This window comes from Triturus cristatus, chromosome 7 (assembly GCF_964204655.1).
Source record: "Triturus cristatus chromosome 7, aTriCri1.1, whole genome shotgun sequence".
Lineage (NCBI taxonomy): Eukaryota > Metazoa > Chordata > Amphibia > Caudata > Salamandridae > Triturus > Triturus cristatus.
The window spans coordinates 1,559,898,637-1,559,924,180 of NC_140590.1; positions in this window are offsets into that span (position 1 = coordinate 1,559,898,637).

The window sequence follows — 25,544 nt, forward strand, 5'->3', positions numbered from 1 at the left end:
ACTCTGCTGCACTCCACTACTCTACTCCACACCACTCAATGCTCTCCACAACACTCTACAATACTCCACTTAAAGCTACTGCACCCTACTCCACTCTATGCCATTGCACTCTACAACACTACTCCACTCTATGCCACTCTACAACAATCTACACCACTCTGCGCCACTCTACTCCACTCTACGCAACTCCTGCTATGCCTCTCCACTCTGCTTTGCACATCTTCAATCTACGACATGTTAATGGCACTCCACTCTATGAAACTCTTACTCAATTCTATGACTTTCTGCTCCACGATGCTCTATGACACGCCACACCACTCTATGACACTCTATGTCATGCCGCTCTACGACATCCCTCTCTAAGACACTCTACGCCACACCCCTCTCTGACTCTCAACCCCATGCTACCCTCCTTTATGCCATTAACCTTTAGCCATGCTGAACAGTAGCCACACTGGTGAACAACATGGCTAAAACACATTAGTAAATTCAATAGCTCTTGCATAGGCGAGACCAACGGGCTTTGCCAATGCTTCTTAGGGTTGCTGCACATTATGAGACAATTACATCCCTTAAAACCAGATCCATTGACTTCTCCAATGTTTGTTCTTGTAAGGAAGATGCTGTTTGACTGGTTGTGGTTGGGGATCATGTAAGAGCCAAAGTGTTATTCCAAGTTTACTTCTTACAATATTTTAGTTTAAACACAAGCCAGCTGCTCTAGGGCCTCCCCACAATTCAAAGACAGGGTCAGGGCATTTGAAAGCTGACGCTTTTAAGTGTACCGCCCCCTCCCCTCTCCAAGTGAAGCAAAGAGTGTGTTTTATACCATAGGGTTGTAATTTCCCTACTGATCACAGCCCCTTTAGCACATGCACACACAGTTCTCTCAAAGGATGTGTGTTTTGACAGACTGCCACACAGATCCGACTCTTCAACCCAGTTTAGAAGCATTGATGGAAAGTCCCGAGTGATGAGTCAAAGAGGAAATGGCGCCCTTAAAGTCATGAGTCAGTGATATCAGGTGATGGTGGGACAAGGGGCAAACAGCCTAAATTAGGCATAGATGGTGATGTAATAATAACAGCTTGCTTTTATAGTGCTAAATACTGTGCCTCTGGCTTTTCTAAGCACTGTAAACAGCAGATGTCACTATTAACTAAATTATTATACTTAATTTGCCTTATTCAGAAGAATTGAAGGAGGATCCGATATTATGACCTCCAGAATTGTGCTTTTGTCAATTTTGAATGTTTAGCTCACTGAGCTATCCTCAGGTAATAGAAATCCAGTGATTCATTGCAGATGCGGTAAATCTTCCATCAGCTGTGATAGCATCAACAGAATTACCACTGCCATACTAGAAGATGGCAACAATAATTCCTATGTCTGAAATTCAACTTTTGAGATGTCTCTAGTAGAGGACTTGTCACATCCATACAGCAAATATCATATTACCACTCACTTCTAATTAAGGTCCTGTTTTTTTGTCTGCTACCAAAACTCCTCCCCGTAGAAATCTCTCTTGCTTTATCTCAGATAGAACCAAATCGACTGAAGGTCATAAGGTCTCAGAAAATCACCCTACTGCACTCTATTCACTATGAGGGAGATTCGATATTTTGATGGTCTTACCTGATCATGATCAATTAGATTTCCCTCTAACCTTAAAGTAAACACAGGTAGACCAACTTAGCAACTTGAACTGGGAAAACAGACAAAATTATTACCCATGTATCTCTCACAAACTTAGCTGAAGAGCCTTTGTATTAACAATGTAACAAACTTGTCAGAGACTCCGGTATTTCAAGGCCTTAATTTGAGCCGGTGGTTTCCGGTGCTCGGCACCAGCACTAAATTCCCAACATCAGCGCTTGTGACAGTCTGCCACATTGTGACACTGTCAGGCTAATTTAGAGATGACTACAACAACAGTTAATTATTAATTCAATATACATTAGAAATGACTACTACCTGCTTCCCAAACTATTCTTATAGCTTAGGGAGGCTGAAGTAGTGAGAATTGTCACACTTGTAGGAGTGTGATGGTTAGTAGTTGTGCTGTTACTATCATTCAAAAAGAACTGGGTATGCCCAGACGTGGGTCCCGTGCTCACTACGCCACTGGAGTCAAGCTATCCTGGCTGAAGAGGGGTGAAACCCCGAAACCGGTCCTAGGATGCTTGATTCCGGTCCAGGGAAGACATGGTTTGGCAGTTCGGCTGGACTGTTCCCATGAGGCACAGGGTCAAGACTGATTTGCATATGACCATGTCTGAACTGGGGTGGCGTGGTGAGCAAAATAACGATGGATTAAACCCAGATCTGTGACTGGGGGTGAATGTTTTGCCAATGTGCAACATTCCGTCCATCATCTTGTGTGTTTTGCTGTTCGCCCTATGTGGGAAGGGTATGCCCAGACGTAGGTCCTGTGCTCACTACGCCACTAGAGTCAAGCTATCCTGGCTGAAGAGGGGTGAAACCCCGAAACCGGTCCTAGGATGCTTGATTCCGGTCCAGGGAAGACATGGCTTGGCAGTTCGGGCTGGACTGTTCCCATGAGGCACAGGGTCAAGACTGATTTGCATATGGCCATGTCTGAACTGGGGTGGCGTGGTGAGCAAAATAACGATGGAATAAACCCAGATCTGTGACTGGGGGTGAATGTTTTGCCAATGTGCAACATTCCGTCCATCACCTTGTGTGTTTTGCTGTTCGCCCTATGTGGAAAGGGATGCCCTGACGTGGGTCCCGTGCTCACTACGCCACTGGAGTCAAGCTATCCTGGCTGAAGAGGGGTGAAACCCCGAAACCGGTCCTAGGATGCTTGATTCTGGTCCAGGGAAGACATGGCTTGGCAGTTCGGGCTGGACTGTTCCCATGAGGCACAGGTTCAAGACTGATTTGCATATGGCCATGTCTGAACTGGGGTGGCGTGGTGAGCAAAATAACGATGGAATAAACCCAGATCTGTGACTAGGGGTGAATGTTTTGCCAATGTGCAACATTCCGTCCATCATCTTGTGTGTTTTGCTGTTCGCCCTATGTGGGAAGGGTATGCCCAGACGTGGGTCCCGTGCTCACTACACCACTGGAGTCAAGCTATCCTGGCTGAAGAGGGGTGAAACCCCGAAACCGGTCCTAGGATGCTTTATTCCGGTCCAGGGAAGACATGGCTTGGCAGTTAGGGCTGGACTGTTCCCAGGAGGCACAGGGTCAAGACTGATTTGCATATGGCCATGTCTGAACTGGGGTGGCGTCGTGATCAAAATAACGATGGATTAAACCCAGATCTGTGACTAGGGGTGAATGTTTTGCCAATGTGCAACATTCCGTCCATCATCTTGTGTGTTTTGCTGTTCGCCCTATGTGGGAAGGGTATGCCCAGACGTGGGTCCCGTTCTGACTACGCCACTGGTGTCAAGCTATCTTGGCTGAAGAGGGGTGAAACCCCGAAACCGGTCCTAGGATGCTTGATTCCGGTCCAGGGAAGACATGGCTTGGCAGTTCGGGCTGGACTGTTCCCATGAGGCACAGGGTCAAGACTGATTTGCATATGGCCATGTCTGAACTGGGGTGGCGTGGTGAGCAAAATAACTATGGATTAAACCCAGATCTGTGACTGGGGGTGAATGTTTTGCCAATGTGCAATATTCCATCCATCATCTTGTGTGTTTTGCTGTTACTTTCATTGGCAGCATGGCAGGGGCAATGTGTGGGACAAGCTGCAGTTGTTTCCTAACTGGAGTATGTTTACTATTGCCTTTTAACCGGTTGTAATTCCGTCCCGTTGCTCGTGCAGTCTTCCGTCGACCGAGCCAGTAAAAGCGTACTCGCTGGGCCGACGGAAGGATGCGCGAGCAAACACTCAGAAGGCGGTAAAATGGATGACAGCAAATAATAAGGGATAATTCAGATACGATTGGAAGGTAAACTATCAAAGACAAGGAACTATTTGGGGAAACCGGGACAGAATTACAACCGGTTAAAAGATAATACTAAACATACCAACGAAACAGCCCTGAGGGAGTCGCAGCCACTTGCCATGAGTGACGAAACACATGTTGGCTAAAAAGAGGCTAAAAAAAGAACTAAAGAAGAACATCTGAGGATAAACCTAACAAATACAAAGAAGGACAAGAATTGTTGATATCTGTAATACATATTGACATTAGCGTGTGCTGTGGAAACCAATTTTTTGTACAAACTGGGTGATTTTCATCGTCCAACTGGGGAGTGGGTGATCTCTCCATCTCAAAGCACTGCACATAAATAAGTTCATGACAACTTTCAAGTGTACTTGTATAGAGCGCCATAGAACCTTCTGCAAACCTCACCCGAGCTAGCGTATAAACTAAAAGTGGAAGTCCCATTGATCTCAGTTTTCAGACTGAGATCAATGGGACACAAAACAGTACAACTAATTGGACTTGTAAGTGCACCAATCTGTCCACTGAAAGAAGAGGGAGCTACTAGAGGACTCATTCTCTAGAACAATCAACAAACATTGGTAAAGCCAATAGATCTCACCTTTGGGTCCTATTGCCTTGGCCAATGATTTTTGGTCATGCTGCTATGCTGTACCTGTGTTTTTTATGGCAGAGGGACAGCAAAGATTTGCTGTCTTTTCCTTCCCATCAAACAATACATAAACACATTTTTAAAAAGAAGTTGGGGTGGCAACTGGGGAGCAAAAGGGAGAAACAATGTGGAGTGGGTAGTGGAGGGAAAAACAGCACACAAGGGAGAAAAACAAGGGGGTGTGGGAGAAGCATATAAATTAGAAAGCAATAGAGCGCAGGAGAGATAGGGAGTTTAGCGAAGGGGCACACAAGAGAGAACTTGTAACATGAGAAAGACAGAGTGAGGGGTGGATATTTAAAGGAAGAGCGAGATGGAAAACACATGGACTGTCAGGGAGTGTTTTACGCAAAAAGAAAACAATAGTTCCCTAAAAGTGAACAGTGGAAGGACTGGGCCAGCCAATCAAGAGATTGTAAAGAGTGGCATGAGTGGGATGGACAAGCTGGGACAATGAAATCCATTGAAAAAGAAGCAAGCAAATGACAGCGACAAAAATACAACCAATGACGGTCTGTATGTCTCTTTAAGTACATCGGAAGGCCACAATAGGTCTTTAACAACCAGACACTTTGCTCTATCTGGTAAGCTTGACTTAAAAACGGCTACCAAGAGGATTAACACTCATGAGGCAATACAGAAAGGGGACATTATAAAGACAATGAATCTTTGGACCTCTTTAGGTTCTTTGCTCATAATTTTGGAAATTATATGAGGATTGTCTCACCTTAAAACAATCAAAAGGGCCTACCTGAAGGACACAAAGAGAACCCTTGATTACAATGTCAAAAGCATCAAATACAGGAGTAAAACTCACACTGAGGATCACCGTGGCACATCCTTCTCATGGTAGGCAGGCGGTGGGTAACACAAACAATGGGGACATGGGAGGGGGAAGAAGCAACACAGACAATGGATGGGGTACAGAAAGGGGAAATGGTAACAGACAGAGGGATTGTGGTGAGAAGGGAATAAATAACAGGCAACGGGGAAGGGAGATGAGGAAGCAACATGGTAAACGGGGTAGGAGGGAAAAAGCACCATAGACAAGGACAACAGGTAAAGAAGAAATTAAAATACCTCAATAATAGTTGCTATCAGCAGAAGGACAGCAATCAAACTGAAGCACTCAGTACTTTGGCCATGCTCCAGTCAAAAGAAGAAGTGAAACCAGCACACACTGGCCAATTAGAAATCAGTAAATAAGTGATATTAATCAAATGGGCGGACTGAAAGACCCTTGTTGTATATAATAGAATAGCCCTTGTAAGTGAATGCATGCACTGGCGCAGGCAAAACCTAAAAAGTGGTACACGTTCTACAAATAAGGACAGTTATGAAGTTGTAATGAAATGCTGTATAGGTGTTTTACAAGGTATGGATGTCTGCATGCACAACCGGACCAGAAACCAGCCAATAAAAAAAAAGAAATCTGCCCACACACTAGCCTGTCAGACCAGCCCTCCTGGCAGTGCTAGACTGCCCTATAGGCCATACTGACTCTGCGGGTCACATATTCAGCTTCTGTCAAGGCCAATTCAGCCTTTCATCATTCCACTGGAAGTAAATTAAGTAATATTGCATTTCTAATAGTAACATTTGGTATTCATAGTATTAATAAAACACAGACCATGGTAAGAAGCACTGTATACAAAACGTGATAATACTATAGCAATATAACCGACTCTTCCCCAGCCTTATGGGCCTTTCCAAGGCAGCTGCCTTTCTGGAATGGGATTTTAATACGCACCATCAAGCATCTAAAAACAAACTTAAAATAGCATAAACATGTTTGAGGCAGTATGTGTGGGTTGCCTTCTATGTGTCTTGCCTTGTGTGTGTCTGTAACTGTGTGTGGTTAACAGTACGCATTTTGCTGTGTGTCTATCTTGGTGTGTGCTTTTGCCTGTGTGTCTATAGCAGTGAGGGTCTGGCTGTGCATGAGTGTCTAGAAGTGCATATGTGTTGCAGTCTGTGTGATTAGTGTATCTGTGCCTGTATGTGTTTAGCAGTGTGCATGTGTGTAGCAGTGTGAATGTGTCTGTGTGTTGAGCTGTGTGCATAGTGATGGTGTCAGTGTGTATGTGTGTTCAGCAGTGTGTATGTGTGTACAATAGTGTGAATGTGTTTGTGCCTGTAAGTATCTACGAGGGTGTGTGCCTTTGTGCTTGTGGCAATGTGTATGTGTGCATTTATCGGTGTGCATGTCTCTGCATTACGTATGTGTGTTTAGTAAAATGTGTTTGTCTAGAAGTGTGAATGTGTCTGTGCATGAGTGTGTCTAGCAGTGTGTCCATGCCTGTGCGTCTAGCAGTGGGTATGTGCATGTGTGTATGTGGTGTATGTGTGTGTGTATGTGTGCGTGTGTGTGTGCGTGTGTGCCAATGCATGTCTAGCAGTTCCTCTGTGTCCGTGTGCCCAGCAGTGTATTTTTGTGTGAGTTTAGCAGTGTTTTTCTGTCTGCCTCAATGTTTCTAGCAGTGTGTATATGCTTGATTAGCAGTGTAACTGTGTCTAGAAACGTGTATGTGCCCGAGAGTGTCTAGCTGTGCATGTGCAATTAGCAGTGTTTATATATCTGTACCTGTTTGTGTCTAATAGTGTGTGTGTCTAGCATAGACCTTCTCACCTTCAGGAGACCCCTCAAGACCTGGCTGTTCGAGCAGTAGCAGCACCCCCCCCCCCCCCCCACCCTCAGCGCCTTGAAACCCTGGCGGGTGAGTAGTGCACTCTATAAATGTACTGATTGATTGATTGATTGATAGTGTGGGTGTCTAGCAGGGTGTATGTGTAGCAGTTGGTGTGCCTGTGTGGGTTTAGCAGTTTGTCTCTCTGTGCCTGTGTCCAGGCAGGATATACCCAGCAATGGTTAAGTTGTAAAAAAATAAGGGCTGGGGCTCTCATCAGAAGACAGTTTGCATCAGCCCATTTCTCCTGTTAGCGCCGCCTTAAACAGAAACAACTACTAACCATGATAGTGGTCAGAGGATGTGGCATAATGGACAGAGCTGCTGACTGTGGAGCTGGGGAACCAGGTTGGGGTCTGGCATCAGCTCAACATCCTGTGATTCTAGGCAAATCACTTAATCGCCCCATGCCTACCATGGGGATTTTCCAGAAATGATGTTTATGTTATGTTATCGCTATTTCTAAAGCGTGGCAATTACCCGAAGGTGACCTGGCGCTAACCACTAACTCTCTAAGGAATTAAGATAGGATAACAGAATCAAAGCGTAAAGAGCGAGGATTTCAAAACTCTCCAAAAAGTGAGGAGGTCCGGGGCCTTTCTCAGATTCAAGGGAAGATCATTCCAGGCCTTCGCTGTGCACACCGTAAAGCTTCTCCCTCCCCAAGATGAATTTTTAAAGGGTGGCACTATCACTAACTTGGCTCCTCCGGAGCGTAGGTTTCTTCTGGGTATATACCACTGCATTTGCCGTTTTAAGAAGTCTGGGCCTATACCATGAAGTGCCTTGTAGACGGTATACATTGCCTTAAAGATCACCCGTTTCCTGACCGGCAACCAGTGAAGTTTTTTCATTTCCTTGCAAATGGAGGCATATTTGGGAGTACCAGTAATCAGCCTTGCTGCTGCATTTTGTAGCAGTTGCAATTTATTCAAAAAACGTTCGTGTATATTTAAATACAGGCTGTTGCAACAATCAAGTCTGGACATGATAAGTGCAGTGACAACAGTCCGCTTGCTATTAGTTGGCAGAAAAGGAAGAACTTTTTTAATCATTCTGATTAAAAAGTAGACTGAAGATGCCACTGCATTGATTTGGTCCCCAAAGTTGAGTTTTTCGTCAATGAAGACTCCTAGGTTTTTCACCTTCTTGACGGGAATTGGAAGTATCCCCATATCTTCTGGCCACCACCTTGGTGTCCAGAAATTAGGATTATTGCCAAATAAAATGACCTCGGTCTTTCCTGAATTCAGTTTCAGGCGATTATGTGACATCCAGCTTCCGATTGCTGCCATGCAATCGTTAACCCTGTCCTCTATTCCTGTTGTCTGACCAGGGTGCAGAGCCACCACAATTTGTGTGTCGTCTGCATACGATGTCAGGCTAAACCCAAACAAACTAATCAGGGTAGCCAGGGAGGAGACATATATATTAAAAAGAGTGGGGCTAAGGGAGGACCCCTGAAGCACTCCGCATGGCAGCAAAAAAGGTTTGGAGTGGAAGTTTCCCAGTGCCACAGTTTGAGATCTGTCCGTCAAAAAAGATCTTAAGAGCTCATATGCTTTACCATGAATGCCGCATGCCAGCAGACGGTCCATCAGAACGTCATGATGGACCGTATCAAAGGCTGCAGTCAGGTCCAGCATAATCAGAACAGCTTTGCCTCCCCTGTCCACAGCCTCCCTTATCTCCTTCGTCGATTTTATCAGGGCAGATTCTGTGCTATGCCCTTCTCTGAGCCCATATTGAGTGGGGTCCAGGACATTGGTTTCACATAGAAAAGAGGTAAGCAGAGAATTCATGGTTTTCTCAAACAATTTTGCAGGTAATGGAAGGCGCGATATGGGTCGAAGTTATTTGGCTCCTTTGGGTCCAGATTAGGCTTTTTAAGCAGAGGCAATATGGAGGCCAGCTTCCATGGCCTGGGGAAGTCCCCGATTTCAAACATTGTATTAAACAAAGGGGTGAGTATTAGGGCTACGGGAGCCAGGGCCTGAATAATTACTGAGACTGGACAGGGGTCATGAGGGGAGCCTGAGTGTGCGCCGAGGAGCAGCTTCTTTGTGTCAGTTGTGAACAATAGTCCAAATTTATCAAAAACTAGGGAGGGGTCAGAAACTGGCCTCTTACCCTCCAACCACACTCCTGCTCCCTTCCGGATTAGGGTTACTAAAGTCCGAAAAAATGACCTCTACCTTGTTCTGAAAGAACCTGGCGATGTCATCACATAATTCCTTACTTGCCTCAATTTTTGTTGTGGTGGGGGAAGCCAGACTCGAGACAGTTTTAAAGAGTTCTTTAGTAGAGTTAGCTGCAGAATTAATTTGATTGTAAAAAACGTTTTCTTTGCCTCAAAAAAGAGTTGCTTATAAGTGACAAGGCTTTGTTTATAACTCTTTTTTCCTCTTCCTTATAATCCTTCCTCCATGAAGCACTGGCGTAACGAAAACTGAGGGGGCCTCCCTGCACCATACGAAGAGGGGCCCCCTCCAGGCTCAATCAGGAGCTCTCTGGCCAGAGTGCAGGGCCGAGGGGGCCCACTGGAGCTTGGGGGCCCCACCGCACCGCGGGGGCTGCGGGGGCCTGTGTTACGCCCCTGTCAGGAAGCTTACAGGAGAGTTTTTGTCTCCGCAGTTCTTCTGAGTACCAGGGGGCTGTAGGGTGGGACCTTCTAGGGCGTAGCATTTTGACTGGGGCTAGTGTATTAAAGGCTGACTCCACCCTTGATGTATAATTAGTGACCGCCTCCTCTAGTCCTGTTGGTATCTGACCAACCGAGGCCAGGAGTACAGCTTGTAGGTTCAAACCCTCAAATTTGTTCCACACTCTGCTTTTAATCTGAGTCTTGGGGCCTTTCACTGTCCTGTTATGGGTGGCTCGGGGAATCTCAAATTGAACCCCCGCAGGATTTGTCCATGACAGTGGCAGAGTGCCTGTAAACCGCAGATTTGGGTGATTTGAGAAAATTCCATCCAGAGTGTGACCAGCCATGTGCGTGGGGCCAATCACATGCTGACTCAGGTCAACACTCTTCATCAGATCTGTGAGGGCCACTGTGTCAGAGTCCTTCAATAATTCTAAGTGGTAATTAAAATTGCCCAGAATTGTGAATGAATCCGTACACAGCCCCTCTTCCAGCAGATTCCCAATGGAATTTTAGACAAAGGCGGTTATGCTCCCCCTGCCTGCAGAGAGTAACGCCATACTGGCTGTGGTTTTCAGTGCTGGCAGCAGGCCTATGGGGCATGAAATGAGTACATTCATGTGTTTTGATCATGTATCTGTTCATCCTGCTCTTCAAGGACAAGTGAGAATTTGTTTCCGTTTTAGGTAATCCTGTGCTGTAAAGGCACTGTGTCATGATCCAGTTGCTTGATTTAGGAGAGGCTGTCTGGCAGCTGGATGGCAGCTTTGCTTGAAGGGATTGGGGGAAGGGGAGCGATAGTGCACATTGCTGTGGAGTGCTGCTTCCGAAGCAGGCCACGTAAAGATAGACCTGCTCCCTGAGAGGCAAAAAAAAGGAATCAAGGTGGTCAAATGTATCGCTTTGTTCTTATACAGGTCCCTCCTGTCAAGCAACCCTGTAAAATAGAAAACTGTGACCCATACTGCAAGGCCAAATAGGGAACAGGATGTGGTGTTATAGCCAGAGCTGCCGACTTTGGAACTGGGGAGCCAGGTCTGAGGTCTAACGATGCTGAACATCCTGTGATTCTGAGTAGATTGCTTAATTGTCCCATGCCTACACAAAAAAAATGAATGTAATGTCTCTGGGCCTAAATAAAATTTATATATATTTTTTCAGATGAATGTATGGTGATCTCATATAGCGTGAACTCGAGTGCCTTACAACACTGCAAAAAAGAAGGACTGCTGTGGTGAGGCGGGGACAGGTGCAGACACCAACCCAATACGGATGCAGGGAGCAAAAGAAAACATGACCGCTGGTGTGAAGTGCTCAAAAACAAAGAACAAAGTAGCTCCTAAAATGATAGCAGTGGATGGATACAAGTCTGACAGAAGTAATTGGTCCATGCTCTAGGGGAGGGCTGAACACAAGAAGAGGCATGACCTATGCATGCCATGGACCAACGGGAATGAAGGCTATGAGAGCCGCAAAGGAGCGAACAAATAGTAAGCTTATGGGGGGGGGGCTGAAGCCCACATATTGAATACAAAATGTCTCTTTGAGACAGTGCATGCGCTGGCTAGTCAATACCTAAAAGTGACATAATAATATCATAAAATGGGCTGCATTCTGCCGCATAGTTTGTCTTTTATTGCCACAGAATTTACTCAAACCTGCCGCATAATTTGGCCCTCCCCTATCGCCTAAATCCAGTGGCCCTGAATTTAAGGAATAAAAGTAATGCTCCCGACGTGCAGAAACTTTTCTTCCTTTGCACCAGGGCCATTGATTAATTCACTGCCTAAGACCGCTATCTTTCACATTGCAAACCTGTTTTGAAAAATCCAAGTGAGGGCCTAGATAAGGCTGAGTGACTATTACTATGACCATGCACTCATTGGTAGATAGACTGTCAGTCAAGGTATTCCAAAGCCGGAGCCAGTTGAGTTTCTGCTGTTTGAAGCCCTGTAGGTCCCTCACATCCAAATGGGGTGGGCATGCCGTGAGTTTGACTGGCAGGGCGTCCAACGTTTTTTGGAAGACGACCAGCGTCTGCCAAACAAAAACTTTGACCCTTAGTGTTCTTTTGTTGCTCAATACAATTTTGCGTAAAAAAAGTTCTGCAAAATGTAAACTTGCATAGAAAGGTTCTACATAGTTTTTACAGCTTGGCTGGGTTTGTTTACGTGAAAATGCTCTCGCTTTGTGGTAAAAGTCATCTTGCAATGCAAATACAGGAAAATATACTTAGCGCAAGCGATGGAAAAGACAAACCAGTAATGCAATCTGCATGATGGTCGAAATACACACTAGAGGTAAAATACCTTCAAATATCCCTCATCTACAGGGTGGTATTTACGCCTCCACTGAGGTGTTTCTGTTGAAGGCACTGCTCTCACCATCATTTACAGTAATGCATCTGCAGTTGGTCTTTATCATATCGTTACAGGTATGTCTGGAGAGGCAGGACAAACACCTCCAATGTGAAGTATGTCTTGGGTAGCAGGGGCACCGCTCTACTTGCCAGGAATCTTGGCAGAGTGAGCATGAAAACTCCATTTGCAGCATGTAAATAAGGATGTTTCTTTAATTTCTTACTGTATTTCACCCTTTCTTCATACTATTGGATGAGCACACACATCATATGATAAGATAACAATTTAGCACTTTATAAAATACTTAATTAAATAAATATGTTTAGAGATATGGGGCTTGTGCTTCTTTATACTTTTACGTTTTGGGTTGGAATGCACACATGAATTACGAGCATGCCTTCTGTACTCACACTGCTACTCATAGATCTATCTGTCGAGTTAGAACCTTGAAGTTACATGTGTCTTGTGGTCTGGGCACGCACCTCCATTCATAGGTATTGTGTGAGGGAGAGAGGAACTCAAGCACCCTTTAAAATTTAGGCCTGAGAGAGGACGGCTTCCCTTTCAACTGCAAGTATTGTGTATGGATTCCGGGCTGCCTCCCGAGCTCGATTTAAAATGCACCTTATTGGGATTGAAAAGTCCCCTGTATGGAGACGGACATGCACCCCTTCCCTAGATGCCTCAGTTGCATATCTGGACCCCGGTATTGATTTGTAATCATGCGCAAACACCGATTATGTGTGTGCGTGATAATCTAGGCCTGTTTTATGGTAATGTAGTCATGTTAGATGGGGTGGGTGGGGTGCATCAAGCATTACCCTTGTGATGGTAGACAACTACAGCCCTTACTGGGAGTTAAGTGGAACAAGCACTATGGTGGCAGCGTACACATTTTGTGTTTAGTGGAAATCAGCAGTGGGAAAAGGTCTTTTTAGGTCTCGCCTGGCGTTAGCAGCGCGCATGCGCTGCTATCGCGATTCGAGGACTTCTTGGAATCAATACGGATTCCGAAGCCATGTCTCAGCTCCGCCTGCAAATTCGATTGGTATGCGTCATTTGTCATCACTTATTATTTCGATCCGACTTTGCTGATTGTCCCGGACAGTTTGTAACCCCTCCTGGTTGCCACCCTGTCCTTTTTACGCCACGCCCAGCGGGATTTGATCTTTTACTAGCGGCGTGACACAGTAGGCTTAATAATAATTGCACTTTTTTTTTTATACTATTGCATGCGTTTCCGTGTGGAATGCATTGTATGCTTGTTTTTTTTTCGCTGTCTCTCTCGTTTTTCTCGCCCTCTGCCTCCCATTTCTCCTCTTTTCTGTCGTCATCTTTCTTTCTGTCTCCATATCCCCCTTTCTCTCATTGTTTTTTTTTTTGTTAGCGCATGCATTATGGCTTCTTTCGTGGTCAAGTACTTACTGTAACAATTTAGCGTTACTCATTTCAGCTGCTCTTGTTGTACATATGCACACTATTTAAAAAACAAAAGTCTCTAAGCGGAATGAGGTCCAGAGTTGTTAACATTTGTATTTAATCCATTATGGTGTCCGTGCTGTCCTTTGCTCCCCTACCAGTTGTTATTGTTATGACTGCCCTCTCTCCCTCTCCTCCCCTCTCTAGCCCGTCTCCCTGCCCTGGTCAGTGCCCCCCTCCTTCTTGCCCCAGGGCCCCTTCCGCCTGTCCCAAGCAGCTCCTGCCTCCCTGCAGTCCTGGCCTCAGACACCTCCCTCCCTCTCAGCCCCGTCTCTCTGCCCCGTTCAGACACTTTCTGCTTCTCTGCCCCAGGGTCCCCCCTTCACTCTTTCCGGAGCAGCTACTCGATCCCTCCCCAGTCCTGTCCTCAGACGGCCCCTTCTCCCCCAACAGTCGGCGGCTCTTCCCCAGACCCCCTTCTCATGTTACTCGGAACCCCTCCTTCCAGACCCCTCTTCCCCTCCCGCCTTCGACTGCCCTCTCACCTCTTGCCTCTGCCTCACACCCGTGCACCCTCTGCCCACTCTGTGACGCCCTCTGTTATTTTCTGCCCTACTCTTTTTTGACCACTCTCCCCATCCGTTTTTAACCCTACCCCCAATCTTCTTTGACATCTCTCTTCACTCTCCTGTTTCCTTCTTTCCCATTCTCGCACACCTTTCTCTTTCTCTACCTCTTAAAGTTTAACTAGCCTCCACTCCCCTCCCGCCTCCCCCTTCCCCCTCCCCTCTTCTCTTCTCTTCCCAGCCCTTCCCGCCCAATCCCCTCTTGTCCTGTCCTCTCCATCCCTCCCCCACTCCCCTCCAACCTCTCCTCTCTAATTATATCTCTTTCCTATACCCCCACCCCTCTTTCTCCACACCCTCCTTGTTTGGCCATCCTAGCATCTTCCACTTTAGACTACTTCCTATCTCTGAAGCTATTATTTTTACCCCCTTAACAGCTGGCTGTCTAGATTAGTATCCCAGATGCATTCTGGACATTGTAGTCAGAGCAGCAAGCCTATCCTCACACCGAGGGGCGAGGAAGGGCCCCCAGAGCTCTTCTGCAAAACTGCCAAAACAAGAGAAGAAAGATGGCATGTTAACACCCCAGAGGAAAAGCATCTGCACAGAGAGGGCTCTAAAATAACAAGCATTGAAAATGCAATAGATCTCGCCTTTGATTAAGTTAAAGACATTTGCTTTGCTAATGGTATTGTATAGCAAAGCAAATTGCTTTAAGTTAATAAAATAAAAGGTGAGACCTATTGAATTTTTAATACTTGTTACCTGTGCCACTGGAGAGATCTCTACTGGCCAACTCATGTAGAGTTCAGTGACTATGTACTTAACTCACCTATGGCCGGCATAGATTGGATTGTGTGTAGAGCTAGACAGCACGTGATACTTACATGTGCATGTTGGGATGAACGTGTGTGCCTGTGGATTGTACATGACATGAAGGCCTGTGGGTTCCATTTTGGAAAGACTGGGCCCGGAAAGGCTAGTGGAGGTGGGGACTGCAAACCCCAGACAAGAGATGCGGATAGCCGTAATTCCTGAGGGCTGGAGTGGGAATGCACACAATGAAGTAAGGGGAGCAGGGCATCTACTCTGAATGGCCACGGTCTCTTTGATACCCGGGTGAGTTACTGGTCAGTGGGGCCTGGGCTCATTGTCAGGGAGATGGTGAGACTGATAATGTTGCCACTCTGGACCAGGAAATCTTGGGAGCGAGGAAGACTCAAGCCTTTGAACCTTTATAGGACATTTTTTATTGCAGGCTGACTGCCAGGTGTGATCCTCAGTTCCTCCTTGGACTGTTTTTGGTCAATCAGATTTGAAGCCTCGCCTGCTGTGGCAGACTGTCCCTTTGGCAAAGGGCAGTGCCGAGGAGAGAGAGGACTTCAAAGGAGCTGACACCCATCATCACCTGATTGTCAAAGGATCAGACACTAAATCATATTTGTGTCTGGATCTGGAGTGTAAAAGTTGAGTCCCCAGCCGCAGCCCGTACAGGTAAGAGCGGTGGTGCAGTGGTGCCAGGTGGAGGGATTTAGACAGATGACGGCGAGGGAAAACAATTTATTTATTTAATTTTCCCTCGTCATCACCTTCGAAATACCCCCACACGGCCCCACCGCTTTTACTTGCACGGGCCGCGGCGGTGAGTTCCACACTTTCTTCAACAGCACTGTACATACAGAGAGGATCACAAAGACTTCTAGCTCCTTGATTCGAGACTAGGGACCAAGATTGGCTAGTCTCTCTGCCAGGTGAGGGATCAATCACCCAGGAGTCAAGACCACTTGCCCTGAGTTGGGAGCACCAGCCTTCAGCCTTGCAGCCATGACTACTGTACCCTGTGAGAAGGAGAAGAGTGCCTGGAAGGAGCAAGGTCCATTGGGGTTCCTGCTGAGTGGATCCAGATGAGCAAAGGGTGATATGCCCAATTCGGTCGGTACTGTTGCAACAGCACCAGTCAGCAGACCCCATGTGCAAGGTTGGGGCCACCATTAAGTAAAGGTCGTAACCCTGGTGCAGCGCCAGTCAGCGGCCCACGTATGTCAGGAGAAGGCCACTGTGAAGAGAGAGCCATCTCCCATGTGTACCAAGAGGAAGGCTGCAGTGGAAGCAGGACCATTGTATGGACCCTTTGTGCCTTGACTGCTGTGAGGAATGCTTGCTGATTGTGAGGAGCCGCAGAGGAGGACGTTGAACATGGACGCAGACTGTCTGTAGACTGAAGGAGGTCTGATGTGTCATTGGGAAAAGACGGCGATAAGTCGCGGACCCTTGGCCTCGGGAGAACGGAGCCCTCTGGGATGCAGCCAGGTCCTCTTGCACTTGCGGACTGACATTAGGTCAAGTCAGACTGTTTGAGGCTAGCAGGCCTGCTGTGGAATGGCACAACCTTCGCGAGTAGCGCTGTGAAACCTGACTCTTAAGGTCAAACTGAGGTTTTTTAGTCAGGGGACTAGAGCGTGCTGCATCTGGGAGTCACCTCTGGTATCAAGTATGACAAGTCTCACTAAGAAGGGATGGTGGGACTCGGGGATATAGCCAGGACAACGCTAACGCTCCAACCTGAAGAGACTGTATGTTACTTAGTGCGTTACCTCTACGCTTTGTGTGCTCACATTGAAATACTATTTTTCCCATAAAAGCAAGTATTTGACTGGGCAATCATATTGTTGTTAGTGTGTGAGTCTCGATTCTGTGCAGGCCTCACACCTACCTCCCCCTCAAGGAGGCATGGACTGCTCGACCCACACTACCACTGAGGGTTAAGTGCTGAGAAGGAGTAGTACTTGGTCCAGTTACTCAGGACCGATAGGAGATCGGGCCCTGGGTCATCCTGAGTAAAACGCCTCAACCTCCCACAGTTGGGCCTAGTATCTCCTGCTAGCCTTGTGGCCGTGTGAAAGGGGTTTGCCACACCCCTCATTTATTTAGTGTCAGTAAATCATGGCGTGCTCCCTTTTGCAGGAGTTTGGAGGCGTTACCTTCACCTTTCTACAGGTATGTCTGGGGTTGCCTAAATTTAGAGATGTGTTTGAGTGAGGTGTGGCTGTTAGCTACATAACCAAAGATGTCTGGGAAAGATGGCAAACAGCTCAATTAATCTTATATTTGTGGGCGGCCTCGTTCCCCCGATTTAGCATATGTTTATGGAAAAGGTCCACCTCCTACATTTTTTAGGTCTCGCCTGGTGTTAGCACCACGCATGCGCTGCCCTCGCCATGCGAGGGCCTTTTGGAATCAATACGGATTCCGATGTGCACGCGGATGGACAGAAGATGTGCATGCGTAGACTGGAGGCTTTACTGGTGGCGTGAGACTCTGGGCACTTTTTTGGGGGGAGAAATCGCGATGTAAAGACGCTGCTCAACAAACTCTGTTGGGCATTCTGCAAGCCCCGCCGAGAACTAAAAATACAAGGTCAATGTATCAAGTATAGCTTTTATTAACTTTGTGATTTGCTGAACAATTTAAGTTTATAGATTTACAATGTGCAAAGATTAAATTGTGTGAACTTGCACTCAAAGGATTATTTTCACAGTGCAGTTTATTGTTGGAATCAAGACGAACTCTGACAATGTGGGCAGCCGCACTCTGATTTTCGAGGTGCACCGAATGTGTGACAAAAATTAGCAATGTTTGCTCTGTTGTGCACAGCAGCCACCACGTTAAATGCCAGCACTCCCCATCTAAGAACTACTCTCCGTTTCATATTTTTAGAGTCTGGTTGCGTTTTTTTTAATCCATTGGAATCCACAGTATCTGTTTCACTGGTTGCTTCTCAGCGCTTTGAAACCGTTGAGTAGTGTGTGCAGCGCTCTAAAAATATTAACATTCAAACAGTCAATCAAATCCGTTAGAAAGGTACAGTGCACATCTCTGTAGACTTTGAATCCTTTGGCTAAATGGGGGTCTACCCGGAAGGTCGCAGCTCGGCCTAAGGCCCTTGTAGATGTGTCGGGTGACTCTACTGTGCTTTAAGTGAAGGCCCTTACACCAACAACAGGAGGTGGGTGGTAGGACTCAGAGGCTTCTGTGCTCTTCCCACCCCTCCCCCACTGCCACCATTATTTTGTGCTATTCCACTAAGTAGGTATCATTCACGTCTTATCTGCATCCCCAAGGGCCATAACCTACAAGCAGGGAGAACCTGTTCTAAATATGCCACACCCCCTGGGGCCTGCTGTCTGCTCCAAGATAAATAATTGCATGACGTGTCTGTGAGCAGGGAGCCTTGGTGCACTGATATTGCGCAATGTTCTGAGTTCAGTTGTGCCTGAGGTCAGCAGTGGGGCTGCATTCAAATGTTGCACAAGCGTATGTGCATTCAGGGAGCGCCAGTGAAAGGCTCATCCTTACAGCCCCCAAGCCGTTCTTTATATGGGTTACTGGGCAGACTCCTGCTCCTGGGAGCACTCCTGCTTCCTAGACCCACTTCCCAGCATCCTCTGTGTTTCTGCCATGGTTTTGTTTCCACAGGAACTGCCATTTTGATTTATTTGGATGAGTTTTTTTCCCCCTGCAGGAGGCACGTAACACGGCTGTGAAGCATTCTCCTCAGCCCTTTGCACGGTTGCACCTCAACTACAACTGCTTCCGGATCTGAAGAACGACCATTGATATAATGCATGCATAGACATTGATAGCAAATGGGGACCATGCACCTGATACTCAATAACTGAGGAACCCACTAAGTCCCCATCTCTGTTAGTGCCCTTGAGGTGTTATTACATCCCTCTGCCGGTCCTAGGGTGACCAACCGTCCGTAAATTTCACGGACAGTCCGTAATTTCGGCCGTCTGTCCGTTGTCCGTGAAGGATTCTTTAACGGACGCCATTTGTACGTAATTTTAACCGGGCACCGACCCCACCACCCTAAAGCCGGCACAGCTTCCACCCACCTCCCTGCTTGACTCCGATGCTGTTGAGGCCGGGTGTAACAGACTCCGATGCAGTACCAAAGCTCAGACACCCAGCAGCATTGGAGAGGTACAGCGGGATGGCAACCCTCACACCTTCCGCCCTTGATGAGCTGTTAAGAGGTGTTTGAAGGTGACTGAGAGGGAGGCGTTGCAGCTTCAGGCGTAGGGGCATCTATTCAGATGCAAACAGCCCTAAATGCGTCATGTCTCTGCAATTTAGAGGGGCCTCACACCAGGGCCGGACTGGGAACAGGGCCGATTTTGCAACTATGCTGCAAAAACAGCCCTGTAACAAAACGGCCCCCAGGGGCCCAAAACCGGCCCCCACCCGTGCGGCACACTGGGTGATTGCCCGGTGCCCGCTACAGCCAGTCCAGCCCTGCCTCACACATTCCCTTTCTGCCCAGGGCCCCAAAAATCATAGAACCGGCCCTGATTACACCGAGGCAGCATGTGGTTCTCTTCACAGAGCTTAATTACTGTTACTAAATTGTAAGCAGACCTCGGTTCTTCAAACATGCAGTCTATAATGTAATAAAATAAAGAAATGGCACAATCGCACCCACACTGATTAACAAAGTATGGAGGACAATCAGTTAAATCAGTTCTCTTGGAGTATCTCCTTTAAGTACTATACATCACAGTGGGGGATGGCAAAACTAACATTTTAGAAAGAGAGCCTGTTGTCTCGGTGTCTTGCCCACAGTGCTTAATTTGGGCCGGAGCTTTCTGGTGCTGAGCATCGGCACCTAATTGGTTTCCGGTGCTCGGCACCGGCACCTAATTGTCAAGACCACACTTAGGACAGTCTGCCACAAGGTGGCGCTGCTCATGTAATTTAGAGATTAGCAGTATAACAGTGTTTAGGAAAACAATATACATTTAAAAATTACTAATACCTGCCTCCCCAGCCATTCCTTTAGCTTTGGGGACCTGGAATAATCTGAACTATCGCATTCACATGCGAGAGAGATGGTCAGTAGTTGTTTTGGCAGCGGTGACAGGGGTGATGGGTGGTGCAAGCTGCAGTGGCCTCCTGGTCAGAGCCCTGGCACTTCATATTTTACAAATTAAGCACTGCTAGCCTAGGAGGGGGTGAGGAGTCCTACCCCACCCTGGAAGAGACCAAGATGATACTAGAATACTGCATGCCCACCCTGGTGGATCCTGTTGCCCCTCCTGTGATGGCTCCTGCCCCACTCCCCCCCCCCCAGTGATGGCTCCGGCCCCCCGTGATGGCTTCTTTCCCCCCCCCGCATGGTGGATCCTGTCTCCGCCCTGGGTGGCTTCTGTCCCAGTCCTGGAATGGCTCCTGCAGCGAGGGTGAAGTTCTTGATGGGCCTCTTCTCAAAAAGGCTCAGCTCAAAATGAATATGAAAAGGTGAGCGAGTGAGTAAGTGAAGGGATGGGTGGATGGCTGGATGAATTAGTGAAAGGGTGAATGGATGAATGAAAGATTGAATAGATGGATAATGAGAGAGGATGGATGGAATGATGAGTGAGTGGAAGGATGGCTGAGAGAAAAGGTAAATAGTTTGATGTATGGGTGGAAGGGTAGCTGGATGGGTAAAAGGGTGGATGGATGAGTGAAAGGATGGATGAGTGAAAAGGTGGATGAGTGAGTGAGTGGGTGGATGGATGAGTGAAATGATGGATGGATTGATGAATTGATAAGTGCAAGGGTGAATGGATGGACGGATGAGTGAAAGGGTGGATGTAAGGATGGATGAGTGAGTGAAAGGGAGGGTAGGTAGACAAAAGGATGAATAGATGATTGAAGGAGTGAAAGGATAAAGGGATGAGAGAAAGGATGGATGAGTGATAGGGGAAATGGATGGATTCGTGAGTGGATGAGTAGATGGATGGGTGGGTGGATGGATGGAAGGAAGGAAGGATGGCTAAGTGAAAGGGTCGATGGAGAGAGAAAGGGAGGATGGATGGATGACTGAAAGGGTGGATGGGTGGAAGGATGAGTGACTGGGTGGATCGATGAGTAAGTGAAAGGATGGCTGGATGGGTGAAAGGGTAAATGGCTGGATGAATGAGTGAATGGATGGATGGGTAGAAGAGTGGATGGATGAGTGTACAGATGGATAGGGTGAAAGGGTGGATGGATGGATAATGGATGGATGAGTGAAAGGATGGATGAAGGGATGGATGAGTGAAATGATAGATGGAAGGATACATGATGGATAGGTTTGCAAATGGTTGAAAATGTTTGGATATGGCTGGGCTTACTTATATACTATTGCGCAACCTCCTCTGATGTGTCTGTAAAACTTACCTATTGTCCTGAAGTTTTGTCCTGAATTTTGACCTCCTGTCCTGAATTTGTGTCCTGAATTTTGACCCTTTGTCGTGAATTTTTACACTCACCGTCCTGAATTTGCACCAATGCCAGTTGGTCATCCTAGCCGGTCCTGTAGAGGTTTCATAGGCGTACCCCTGACTGAGCGCCACGTACCTGCCAGGACCCTGCACCTGGTGACAGTACCACAGAGCCGGATTGGACAGGCCCAGCTGTGGGCGCTATCGCTCACTCTGCCACAGGACTCAAGCAACTCCTCACTGCTGGGCCTAACTAGCATGTATAATAATAATAATATCCACATTTGTAAAGCGCAAACAATCACCCGTAAGGGAAGATTAACCAAGCTATTGCTTCTTCTACTTCCCAGAGGGGACATGGACTTGACGTTCGAGCTAGACTGTCCTTTTTGGGCAGGGTCAAGACAGACTTTGAAGTGATTGGTCGCTGTCTTTCGTGGCACAGGGAGCATAGAACCAAATGGCAACCAACCACTTGTGGCTCAGACTGATTCCGGCATTTTTACAGAACTGCTTACTGTAAAATGGAATGCTTAATCTTGGGGTTGTACGAGAAACCTATCTGTATGCTCACACTTATTTTGTGCATATTCATAGGGTTAGAGCTCCAGAGGGGCAGCTGGACGCAGCGTGGGCACATTCCGCGCTAGATGAGGGTCCTCAGTTTTGGCAGCACCCCAGTGCTGGATCATTGGTAAAGGTTGTGAAGAAGCCTGTCCTTTTCTGTGCAGCACCCTCAGCTACATGTATGTCTATCGAAGCCTGTGTGCTAACCAGGGAGAGACTGGGATTGACTCTTGCAGACTGACTAAAGGCCTCAGGAAACACAGGGCCTCATTTGGGACGGCACTAGGGTGCACCACTGCACCAGATCGGCCATCTTGGACGAATGCAACGTCTTTCCCGACCAATGAACTTTTCAGTGATTGTATTTCTTTTCTCTGCCACAAACTGCGTAATCAAATGACGAAGCCCCACGTTTTGCAGTAGCGGGGGTCTCAGCACAGGAAGATTTGAGAAGTAATCAATGTATTTCAGAGGGCAAAGTGGAAACCAAAGCCTGCCGACGTGGGAACGGGACACAGTAGTGGTCAGATGCAAAAGGTCTTGCCTTTCATTAAGTTAAAGCCATTTGCGTTGCTATACAATACCATTAGCAAAGCAAATGGCTTTAACTTAATCAAAGGCGAGACCTATTGCATTTTCAATGCTTGTTTAATATGTCTTGTTGTGGAGCCTGAACTTCTCGGTAAAGGGCGAATATTTGTGTGCCTTGATCATACCTCCGTGTACAGGAATGGGTTCTACAGAATAGTCCGCGGATATGAGTGACACGCACCTGGCTGCACCTGCCTCCCAGCCTCCCACACAGGTGTCTACGCTGCCAATCTCTTCGTGTGTTTACGTCGCCTGAAGGAAGACATTCAGACCAGACTCCTGCACCCTGTCTGTGAGTTCAGAAAGGGGTGGGCGGGGCCAGGGCTGAGGAAAATCCCCGAGATTCGCCGGTCTCGAGGCAATCTGCACCGGAAACGAAGGCGCTGTAAAAACTCCCTAAGGCTGGACGTGTTTGTCATACGTGTAACAAGAGCTGCATGTGTCACTTCGCAAGAAAAAGTCCCAAGCAGGGAAAAAGGGAACACTGGGAGTTAGTCATGGCCAGTGACACACAGACGGCCGAAATGCATGGATACATGGAGACGTGTTTAGAACAGACGCGCGCGCGCGCCAGGCAGACGTATTTACAAACTGAAATAAAACTACATCCAGGCATTAACACAAACTGGCCGACACACACGGATATAGACAGACGTACATTTAAAGTCACACCCAAATACTCGCATGAACACATGGCCACAGACGTATTAATTCGACAACACAAAAATAAAAACACACATACACAAGAGGATGTGGTCCGTCGGCTGCGCTGCCGCCTCTGGTGCAGGAAACTAGGGTTCGAGCCTCGAGGTCGCGTCCACATCCTGTGATTCTGGGCAAATCACTTAATCTCCCTGTGCCGTAAAGTAAATACTGTGCTTTGTAAAGCGCTCTAATACCTTCGGGTCGAGTTCGCGCTATATAAATATGCAACAAAAAAAAAACATGCCGACACACATGGATACGTTCAAGCACACACAATGGCACACACAATTACACAATGCGTGTACATAACAAGCATTGAAAATGCTATAGGTCTCGCCCTCGTTTAAGTTAAAGCAATTCTGTTTGTAATAAGGTGGCTTTTTAGCTTTGCTTTTATTAGTGTTTCTCAAACTTTCATGTATGTAACATGCATATGTGTGCATGCATTTCTATTTCTATTGATATAGATGTATATATATGTTTATATATGTATGTATTTTCATATATATACGCATACATATATATAAATGCAAAAGCATATATATACACATATATGTGCATATGTGTGCGCGTAGAGAGAGGTAGAGAGAGGTAGAGGTAGAGAGTAGTAGAGAGAGAGGCAGAGAGAGAGGTAGAGAGAGGTAGTGCGAGAGGTATAGAGTGAGTAGTAGAGAGTGAGTAGTAGAGAGTAGAGTGAGTAGTAGAGAGTAGTAGAGAGTGAGTAGTAGAGAGTAGTAGAGAGTGTGTAGTAGAGAGTGAGTAGTAGAGTAGAAGAGAGTAGTAGAGTGAGAAGTAGAGAGTAGTAGAGTGAGTAGTAGAGAGTGAGTAGTAGCGAGTGAGTAGTAGAGAGTAGTAGAGAGTGAGTAGTAGAGGGTAATAGAGAGTGAGTAGTAGAGAGTAGTAGAGTGAGTAGTAAGGGTGGGCGTAGTGGGCGTAGTGGGGCTACGTGAAGCAGCACGTAGTGTGCCCAAATCTACGCACACTACGTGCTTCGCGTAGCCCCACTTCGCGCCACCCGCCTCCCGCCCGCCCTCCTTTTAAATCAAACCCCCGCATTTACAATAAATACAAAATTTAGAAACTTACCATGAAGCGCGGCGTCTCCGGGGCTCCCTCTTCCATTCCCAACTTCTTCTGACAAATGCGCATGCGCGGAAGCCCGCGCATGCGCATTTCTTGCGAGAAATGCGCATGCGCGGGCGTCCGCGCATGTGCATTTGTCAGAAGAAGTTGGAAATGGAAGAGGGAGCCCCGGAGACGCCGCGTTTCAGGTAAGTTTCTTTAATTTTGTATTTATTGTAAATGCGGGGGTTTGATTTAAAAGGAGGGCGGGCGGGAGGCGGGTGGCAGCGGCAGGCAGCTACGCTTCGCCCTGGGTGTGCGTAGCGCTAGCCTGCTTCGCCTACTTCGAAAACTGCGAAGCAGGCAGCGCTACGTACACTACGTGGGCGAAGCGTAGTGTCTCGCCCAGGGTTAGTGAGTAGTAGAGAGTAGTAGAGAGTGAGCATTAGAGAGTAATAGAGAGTGAGTAGTAGAGAGTGAGTAGTAGAGAGAGTAGTAGAGAGAGAGTAGTAGAGAGTGAGTAGTAGCGAGTGAGTAGTAGAGAGTGAGTAGTAGAGAGTAATAGAGAGTAAGTAGTAGAGAGTGAGTGGTAGAGTAGAAGAGAGTAGTAGAGTGAGAAGTAGAGAGTAGTAGAGTGAGTAGTAGAGAGTGAGTAGTAGCGAGTGAGTAGTAGAGAGTAGTAGAGAGAGTAGCAGAGAGTGAGTAGTAGAGTAGTAGAGAGTGAGTAGTAGAGAGTAGTAGAGAGTGTGTAGTAGAGAGTGAGTACTAGAGTAGAAGAGAGTGGTAGAGTGAGTAGTAGAGTGAGTAGTACAGAGTGAGTAGTAGCGAGTGAGTAGTAGAGAGTAGTAGAGAGTGAGTAGTATAGTGTAATAGAGAGTGAGTAGTAGAGAGTGAGTAGTAGAGAGTAGTAGAGAGTGAGTAGTAGAGTAGTAGAGAGTGAGTAGTAGAGAGTAGTAGAGGGTGAGTAGTTGAGAGTATAGTTGTAGAAAGTAGTAGAGTGAATAGTAGAGAGTGAGTAGTAGAGAGTAGTAGAAAATGAGTAGTAGAGAATAGTAGAGTGAGTAGTAGAGAGTGAGTAGAAAGTAGTAGAGTGAGTAGTAGAGAGTGAGTAGTTG